This window comes from Triticum dicoccoides, chromosome 3B (assembly GCF_002162155.2).
Source record: "Triticum dicoccoides isolate Atlit2015 ecotype Zavitan chromosome 3B, WEW_v2.0, whole genome shotgun sequence".
Taxonomy (NCBI): Eukaryota; Viridiplantae; Streptophyta; class Magnoliopsida; order Poales; family Poaceae; genus Triticum; species Triticum dicoccoides.
Genome location: NC_041385.1, coordinates 453,101,639 through 453,111,537, shown reverse-complemented (window position 1 = coordinate 453,111,537; position 9,899 = coordinate 453,101,639).

Here is a 9,899-nt window from a genome sequence, read left to right as displayed (position 1 = left end):
CTAGCTTGACGATAATTCCTAATGTGTCCTCGGGAGCTCCTTTCTCATTATTAGAATTTGTCTAGGCTTATCCTTTGCTATATAAAGGATTGGGCTACCTTGCTGCACTTTATTTACTTTATTTACTTTTTGCTCGTTACTATTTATCCTATCACAAAACTATCTATTACCTACTATTTCAGTGCTTGCAGAGAAAACCTTACTGAAAACCGCTTATCATTTCCTTCTGCTCCTCATTGGGTTCGACACTCTTACTTATCGAAAGGACTACGATAGAACCCCTACACTTGTGGGTCATCAAGACTCTTTTCTAGCGCCGTTGCCGGGGAGTGTAGCGCTTTTGGTCAGTGGAACTTGGTAAGGAAACATTTATATAGTGTGCTGAAATTTTCTGTTACTTGTTACTATGGAAACTAATCCTTTGAGGGGCTTGTTTGGGGTATCTTCACCCCATCTAGAAGAGCAAAGAGATGCTCCTAAACCTACTGAACCTTATGAAAATATTCACTTTGAGATTCCTTCGGGTATGATAGAAAAACTGCTAGCTAATCCTTTTGCAGGAGACATAACATTGCATCCCGACTTACACCTTATCTTTGTGGATGAAGTTTGTGGATTATTTAAGCTTGCAGGTATCCCTGATGATGTTGTAAAAAGGAAGGTCTTCCCTTTATCTTTGAAGGGAGATGCAATGACATGGTATAGCTATGTGATGATACGAGATTTTGGAATTATAAGCGACTGAAGTTGGAATTTCACCAGAAGTTCTATCCTATGCATCTTGTTCATCATGATCGTAATTACATATATAATTTCTGGCCTCGCGAAGGAGAAAGCATCGCTCAATCTTGGGGGAGGCTTAAGTCAATGTTATATTCATGCCCCAATCATGAGCTCTCTCGGGAAATGATTATTCAGAATTTTTATGCTTGGCTTTCTCTTGATAATTGCAACCTGCTCGATACTTCTTGTGCTGGTTCCTATTTGCTGAAGACTATTGATTTCAAATGGGACTTATTGGAAAGAATTAAATGAAACTCTGAAGATTGGGGTTCTGACAATGGTAAGGAGTCAGGTATGACACCTAAGTTTGATTGTGTTAAATCTTTTATGGATACCGATGCTTTCCGTGGATTTAGCTCTAAGTATGGACTTGACTCTGAGATAGTAGCTACTTTTTCTGAAACTTTTGCCACTCACGTTGATCTCCATAAAGAGAAGTGGTTTAAATATAACCCTCCTGTTGAAGTGAAAGTAGTTGCACCTATTACAGTCGAAGAAAAGACTATTACATATGATGATCCTATTATTCATACTGCTTATATTGAAAAACCTCCTTTTCCTGTTAGAATAAAAGATCATGTTAAAGCTTCGACTGTTGTTCGTAAAAGTAATACTAGGACCTATACACCTCCTGAGAAAATTAATGTCGAACCTGGTATTGCTATGATTAAAGATCTCTTGGATGAGGACTTAGATGGGCATGTTATGTCTTTCTTGGGTGAAACTGCTAATATTGCTAGACCCGATACTAAGACACGTAGACCTGTTGTAGGCACGCCTGTTATTTCTGTTAAAATAGGAGATCATTGTTATCATGGTTTATGTGATATGGGTGCTAGTGCTAATGCGATACCTTATGATCTTCATAAAGAAATTATGCACGATATTGCACCTGCTGAATTAGAAGACATTGATGTTACTATTAAGCTTGCTAATAGGGACACCATTAAACCTATTGGGATTGTTAGAGATGTTGAAGTCTTGTGTGGGAAGATTAAATACCCTGCTGATTTTCTTGTCCTTGGTTCCCCACAAGATGATTTTTGTCCCATTATTTTTGGTAGACCCTTCTTGAATACTGCTAGTGCTAAGATTGATTGTGAAAAGAATATTGTCACTGTTGGCATAGATGGTATGTCTCACGAGTTTAAATTCGCTAAGTTTAGTACACAGCCTCGTGAAAGGGAACCACCTAGTAAGGATGAAATTATTGGTCTTGCTTCCATTGTTGTTCCTCCAACTGATCCATTAGAACAATATTTGTTAGACCATGAAAATGATATGTTCATGAAGGAAAGGGAAGAAATAGATGAAGTGTTCCTTAAACAAGAACCTATGCTAAAACATAACCTTCCCATTGAAATTCTTGGGCATCTCCCTCCACCCAAGGGTGATGCCGTGTTCGAACTCAAACCATTACCTGATAATCTTAAGTATGCCTATCTTGATGAAAAAGAAATATATCCTGTTATTATTAGTGCCAACCTTTCAGAGAAAGAAGAAGAAAGATTATTGAAAACTCTGAAGAAGCACCGAGCTGCTATTGGATATACTCTCGACGATCTTAAGGGCATTAGTCCCACATTATGTCAACACAAAATTTCAATGGAGAAAGATTCCAAACCAGTTAGAGATCCTCAAAGACGATTAAATCCTAAAATGAAGGAAGTGGTAAGAAAGGAGATCCTAAAACTCCTTGAGGCAGGTATTATTTATCCCGTTGCTGATAGTGAATGGGTAAGCCCTGTCCATTGTGTCCCTGAAAAGGGAGGTATTACCGTTGTTCCTAATGATAAAAATGAATTGATCCCGCAAAGAATTATTACAGGCTATAGGATGGTAATTGATTTTCGTAAGTTAAATAAAGCTACTAAGAAAGATCATTATCCTTTGCCTTTTATTGATCAAATGCTAGAAAGGCTATCCAAACACACACATTTTTGCTTTCTAGATGGTTATTCTGGCTTCTCTCAAATACCTGTGTCAGCGGGAGATCAATCCAAAACTACTTTTACTTGCCCTTTCAGTACTTTTGCTTATAGACGTATGCCTTTTGGTTTATGTAATGCACCTGCTACCTTTCAAAGATGCATGATGGCTATATTTTCTGATTTTTGTGAAAAGATTGGTGAGGTATTCATGGATGACTTCTCCGTCTATGGATCCTCTTTTGATGATTGTTTGAGCAACCTTGATCGAGTTTTGCAGAGATGCGAAGACACTAGTCTCGTCTTGAATTGGGAAAAGTTTCACTTTATGGTTAATGAAGGCATTGTCTTGGGGCACAAGATCTCTGAGAGAGGTATTGAAGTTGATAAAGCCAAAGTTGATGCTATCGAAAAGATGCCATGTCCCAAGGACATAAAAGGTATAAGAAGTTTCCTTGGTCATGCCGGCTTTTCTAGGAGGTTCATTAAGGACTTTTCTAAAATCTCTAGGCCTCTGACTAATTTATTGCAAAAAGATATTCCTTTTGTCTTTGATGATGATTGTGTAGAAGCATTTGAAACACTTAAGAAAGCTTTGACCACATCACCTATTATTCAGCCACCTGATTGGAATTTGCCTTTTGAAATTATGTGTGATGCTAGTGATTATGCTGTAGGTGTTGTTTTAGGGAAAAGAGTCGATAAGAAATTGAATGTTATCTAGTATGCTAGTAAAACTCTTGATACTGCCCAGAGAAATTATGCTACTACTGAAAAAGAGTTCTTAGCAGTTGTGTTTGCATGTGATAAGTTTAGACCTTATATTGTTGATTCCAAAAGTTACTATTCACACTGATCATACTGCTATTAAATATCTTATGGAAAAGAAAGATGTTAAGCCTAGACTCATTAGATGGGTTCTCTTGCTCCAAGAATTTGACTTGCATATTGTTGATAGAAAGGGAGCTGAGAACCCCGTTGCAGACAACTTGTCTAGGTTAGAGAATGTTCTTGATGACCCACTGCCTATTAATGATAGTTTTCCTGATGAACAATTAGCGGTTGTCAATGCTTCTCATACTACTCCGTGGTATGCTGATTATGCTAATTACATTGTTGCTAAATATATACCGCCTAGTTTCACATACCAGCAAAAGAAAAAGTTCTTTTATGATTTAAGACATTACTTCTGGGATGATCCACACCTTTATAAGGAAGGAGTAGATGGTATTATTAGACGTTATGTGCTTGAGCATGAACATGAACAAATCCTATGCAAGTGTCACTCTGAATCTTATGGAGGACCCATGCTGGAGATAGAACTGCACACAAGGTACTACAATCTGGTTTTTATTGGCCTACTCTCTTCAAAGATGCTCGTAAGTTTGTCTTATCTTGTGATGAATGTCAACGAATAGGTAACATTAGTAGACGTCAAGAAATGCCTATGAATTATTCTCTTGTTATTGAACCGTTTGACGTTTGGGGCTTGATTATATGGGACCTTTTCCTGCCTCCAATGGTTATACACTTATTTTAGTTGCTGTTGATTACGTTACTAAGTGGGTAGAAGCTATTCCAACTAGTAGTGCTGATCATAACACTTCTATTAAAATGCTTAAAGAAGTTATTTTTCCGAGGTTTGGAGTCCCTAGATATCTTATGACTGATGGTGGTTCACACTTTATTCATGGTGCTTTCCGTAAGATGCTTGTTAAGTATGATGTTAATCACATAATTGCATCTCCTTATCACCCGCAGTCTAGTGGTCAAGTAGAGTTGAGCAATAGAGAGCACAAATTAATTTTGCAAAAGACTGTGAATAGATCTAGAAAGAATTGGTCCAAAAAACTTGATGATGCATTATGGGCCTATAGAACTGCATACAAAAATCCTATGGGTATGTCTCCATATAAGATGGTTTATGGAAAAGCATGTCATTTACCTCTTGAACTTGAACATAAAGCATATTGGGCTATTAAAGAGCTCACTTATGACTTCAAACTTGCCGGTGAGAAGAGGTTGTTTGATATTAGCTCACTTGATGAATGGAGAACCCAAGCTTATGAGAATGCCAAGCTTTTCAAAGAAAAAGTCAAACGCTGGCATGATAAGAGGATACAAAAGCATGAGTTTAACGTAGGAGATTATGTGTTATTATTCAACTCTCGTTTAAGATTTTTTTGCAGGAAAACTTCTCTAAAAATGGGAAGGTCCCTACGTTATCGAGGAGGTCTATCGTTCTGGTGCTATAAAAATAAACAACTTCGAAGGCACAAATCCGAGGGTGGTAAACGGTCAAAGAATTAAACATTATATTTCAGGTAATCCTATCAATGTTGAAACTAATATTATTGAAACCATAACCCCTGAGGAATACATAAGAGACACTATCCATAACGTTCCAGACTCTGAAAAGGCATAGGTACGTGGTACGGTAAGTAAACCGACTCCAAAACAACTCTAATGGCATTTTTTATCAGTTTTGGATTATTTAAGAATTTTAGGAAGAAATAAGTAGTCCGAAAGGGACACGTGGCTCCCACGAGAGAGGAGGCCGCGCCCCCTGTAGGGTGCGCCCCCTGTCTCGTGGGCACCACGTGTGCCTCCCGGACTCCGTTTTCTTGTATGTTACGTATTTTGGTCGGTAAAAATTCATTATATATACTCACGAAGGTTTTGACCACCGTATCACGCAAATATCCTATGTTTTCGTTTCGAGCTGTTCTTGTTGCAGATTTGGAACAAGATGTCGTCCCAAGATTCGGAGGGAGAGAGCTACATAGTTGATTATATTGCAAATCCAAAAGTATATGGGGATGTGGAACGTTATGGCTGGACCACAGAGGAAGAAGAAGACGATCCACTACCTCAACCTGGTGATATGCATGTGGAGTTCAAGAAGTCAAGCCTCCCTAAGGTCCAATCTATCCCACCATGTTTTTTGCAGGACAGCAAGGCAGCACTATACAAAAAGATAATGAAACTTGAGCTCGAGAATGAGGATCTGAGGGAGGAAAATTTTAGCCTCAGACGCAAGCTAGAGAAGAAAAATGCAACAAATCTTGCTTCAGCACCTCCGAGGAAATAATCACATGGGTATCGGCACTCCCCTTGGCAACTGCCAAGCTTGGGTGAGGTGCCCCGGTATCGTATCACCATCACACTCCTATCTTTACCGCTTTATTTAGTTCGATCCTTTTAGTAGTATCTTGATATAGTAGATTGAAGTTTTGATATCAAGTAGTTTTGAGTTTTGCATTGTGATATCTTTATGTAAGCGAGTCCGTGTGCTATCTATAATAAAGATTAGTGTTGAGTCAAGGGCTTTGCTATGTTGCGATGATCTTCTGAAACTAGAAAGAACAAAAAGAGTTCATATTGATCTTATGGATAGTGATAACTTCACACATAGAAAGTAGGAGGCATAAAAATTGTTGAGAGTTGATGAACATAGCCTTGGTCATCGTTGCAATTAATGGGAAGTGATAAGGAAAGAGGGGTTCACATATAAATATATTATCTTGGACATCTTTTATGATTGTGAAGCACTCATTAAGTATGACATGCTAAAAGAGTTGATGTTGGACAAGGAAGACAACGTAATGGTTTATGTTTTCTGACATCTCAGTTAAAGTATATTGTCATTGACCTTCCAAACATGTTGAGCTTGCCTTTCCCCCTCTTGCTAGCCAAATTCCTTGCACCAAGTAGAGATACTACTTGTGCTTCCAAATATCCTCAAACCCAGTTTTGCCATGAGAGTCCAACATACCTACCTATGGATTGAGTAAGATCCTTCAAGTAAGTTGTCATCGATGCAAGCAATAAAAATTGCCCTCTAAATATGTATGACTTATTAGTGCAGAGAAAATAAGCTTTGTACGAACTTATAGTGGAAGTAATAAAAGCGACAGACTGCATAATAAAGGTCCACATACAAGGGGCAATATAAAGTGACGTTCTTTTGCACTAAGATTTTGTGCATCAACCCTAAAAGTGCATGACAACCTCTGCTTCCCTCTACGAAGGGCCTATCTTTTACTTTATGCTTGAGTCAAGGTGATCTTCACCTTTCCCTTTTTCATTTTATCGTTTGGCAAGCTCCTCGTGTTTGAAAGATCATGATACATATATCCAATTGGATGTAAGTTGGCATAGGCTATTATTGCTGACATCACCTAAAGGTGAATACGTTGGGAGGCAACACAATAAGCCCCTATCTTTATCAGTGTCCGTCTGGAACTCTATAACCACAAGTATTGCGTGAGTGTTAGCAATTATGGGAGACTACAAGATAGTTGAGTATGTGAGCTTGTTGAAAAGCTCTATTATTGACTCTTTCTGGTGTTACGATAAATTGCAATTGCTTCAATGACCGAGATTATAGTTTGTTAGTTCCCAATGAAGTTTATGAACCATACTTGACATTGTGAATTGCTTATTACATGAGCATAGGAAATCATATGACAAAATCTATATATGTTGTTGTTATTAGAATGATCATGATGCCCTCATGTCCATATTTTATTTTTATCGACACCTCTATCTCTAAACATGCGGACATATTTTTCGATTTCGGCTTCCGCTAGAGGACAAGCGAGGTCTAAGCTTGGGGGAGTTGATACGTCCATTTTGCATCATGCTTTTATATCAATATTTATTGCATTATGGGCTGTTATTACACATTATATCTCAATACTTATGGCTATTCTCTCTTATTTTACAAGGTTTACCATGAAGAGGGGGAATGCCGGCAGCTGGAATTCTGGCTGGAAAAGAAGCAAATGTTGGAAACCTATTCTACACAACTCCAAAAGTCCTGAAACTCCACGAAACAACCTTTTGGATTTATTAAGAATTTATGAGCGAAAGAAATAGGCCACAGGGCCCACACCCTATCCAGGAGACAGGGGCGCCCCCCCTATAGGGCGCGACCCCCTATCTCCTGCCCTCCCTGGTGGGCCTCTAGCATGGAAAAAATCACCCTTCCCCTGGAAAAAATTGTGGGCAAGCTTACGGGATGAAACTCCGCCACCACGAGGCGGAACCTTGGCGGAATCAATCTAGGGCTCTGGCGGAGCAGTTCTGCCCGGGACACTTCCCTCCGGGAGGGGGAAATCATCACCAACGTCATCACCAACGATCCTCTCATCGGGAGGGGGTCAATCTCCATCAACATCTTCACCAGCACCATCTCCTCTCCAAACCCTAGTTCATCTCTTGTATCCAATCTTGTATCAAAACCACAAATTGGTACCTGTGGGTTGCTAGTAGTGTTGATTACTCCTTGTAGTTGATACTAATTGGTTTACTTGGTGGAAGATCATATGTTAAGATCCTTTATGCATATTATTACTCCTCTAATTATGAACATGAATATGCTTTGTGAGTAGTTACGTTTGTTCCTGAGGACATGGGTGAAGTCTTGCTATTAGTAGTCATGTGAATTTGGTATTCGTTCGATATTTTGATGAGATGTATGTTGTCTTTCCTCTAGTGGTGTTATGTGAACGTCTACTACATGACACATCACCATTATTTGGGCCTAGAGGAAGGCATAGAGAAGTAATAAGTAGATGATGGGTTGATAGAGTGACAGAAGCTTAAACCCTAGTTTATGCGTTGCTTCGTTAGGGGTTGATATGGACCCATATGTTTAATGTTGTGGTTAGGTTTACCTTAATACTCCTTTTTGTAGTTGCGGATGCTTGCAATAGAGGTTAATCATAAGTGGAATGCGGTCCACCCACATATCAAATTATCAAAGTACCGAACGCGAATCTTACGAACGTGATGAAACTAGCTTCACGATAATTCCCAATGTGTCCTCGGGAGCTCCTTTCTCATTATTAGAATTTGTCCAGGCTTATCCTTTGCTACATAAAGGATTGGGCCACCTTGCTGCACTTTATTTACTTTATTTACTTTTTGCTCATTACTATTTATCTTATCACAAAACTATCTATTACCTACTATTTCAGTGCTTGCAGAGAAAACCTTACTGAAAACCGCTTATCATTTCCTTCTGCTCCTCGTTGGGTTCGACACTCTTACTTATTGAAAGGACTACGATAGATCCCCTACACTTTTGGGTCATCATGGCTGCACTCCCCGCATTATACATATGGACATGACTTCGATAATTGTCAGTCCTGATTTAGCCAATGTATTTATCCTGTCCATCAGGAAAAGGATCTCTCTGTTATCTTCTTCCCGGGGGCTCCTGGGGCGCCAGCTGTGGCGTTTCTTCAGCGGGGCATTTACGAACTCCGGAAGGCACTTTCGGACAGGGTCTGGAAGAGGGGAGTCCTCCATGTAGAACCATTCCAAGGGCCAATCCTCGGAGGTCTTCTTCGGGGTGCCAGATAGATATTCGGTCCCAGCGATGCGCCATATTTCGGCTCCGCCCACTTGATATGCCGACCCCTCCTGAGTATGGGGTACAAGGCAGAATAGTCTCTTCCACAGCTCGAAATGAGCTTCACAGCCTAGAAAAAGCTCGAAGAAGGCAACATAGCCTCCGATGTGCAGTATGGAGGATGGGGTAAAGTTGTGCAGCTGGAGGCCGTAGAACTCCAGAAGCCCGCAGAGGAAGGGATGGATTGGAACTCCAAGCCCCCTCGATAAGTAGGGGATGAAGCACACCCGCTCTCCCTAGGATGGGTTTGGAAAGCTCTCCGCTTGCTCCCCGCCATTATAGGTGGCTAGTCCGGCTCAAACGGGGACCATGTATGCAGGTGGGAGAAACCCCTTGGTCTGCAACTCTACTAAACGGCTGTGGGGAACAGAACATCTCTCCTAGTCGCCTGGCCTAGTGCTACGGGAGCGAGAGGAGGAACCGCGACAACCGGCCATGATGGTGTGGATTTTTTCGGGCGCAATCTAATGAAAGCTCGCTGGGAGGAGATGGTGTGATTTGGATCTGAGAATCCTCGCCTCTTTTATAGAAGATTTACTCGCATGGTTAGGGTGGCAAATGTAAAAATCCCTCGACCTCTTGCAATCGCTCGACACGTGTAAACAACCATAATTAAAGCACAAAAGCCGAGGAGCAGCATCGATAAGAAGCTGGACACTGCTCATTACAACAATGCTCTGGAGGATTTGGAGAAGAACCCGCCTTGCAATGCCGAAGACAATATGCGCGCTCATCGTCATTGAAGCCTGGTTCAGGGGCTACTGAGG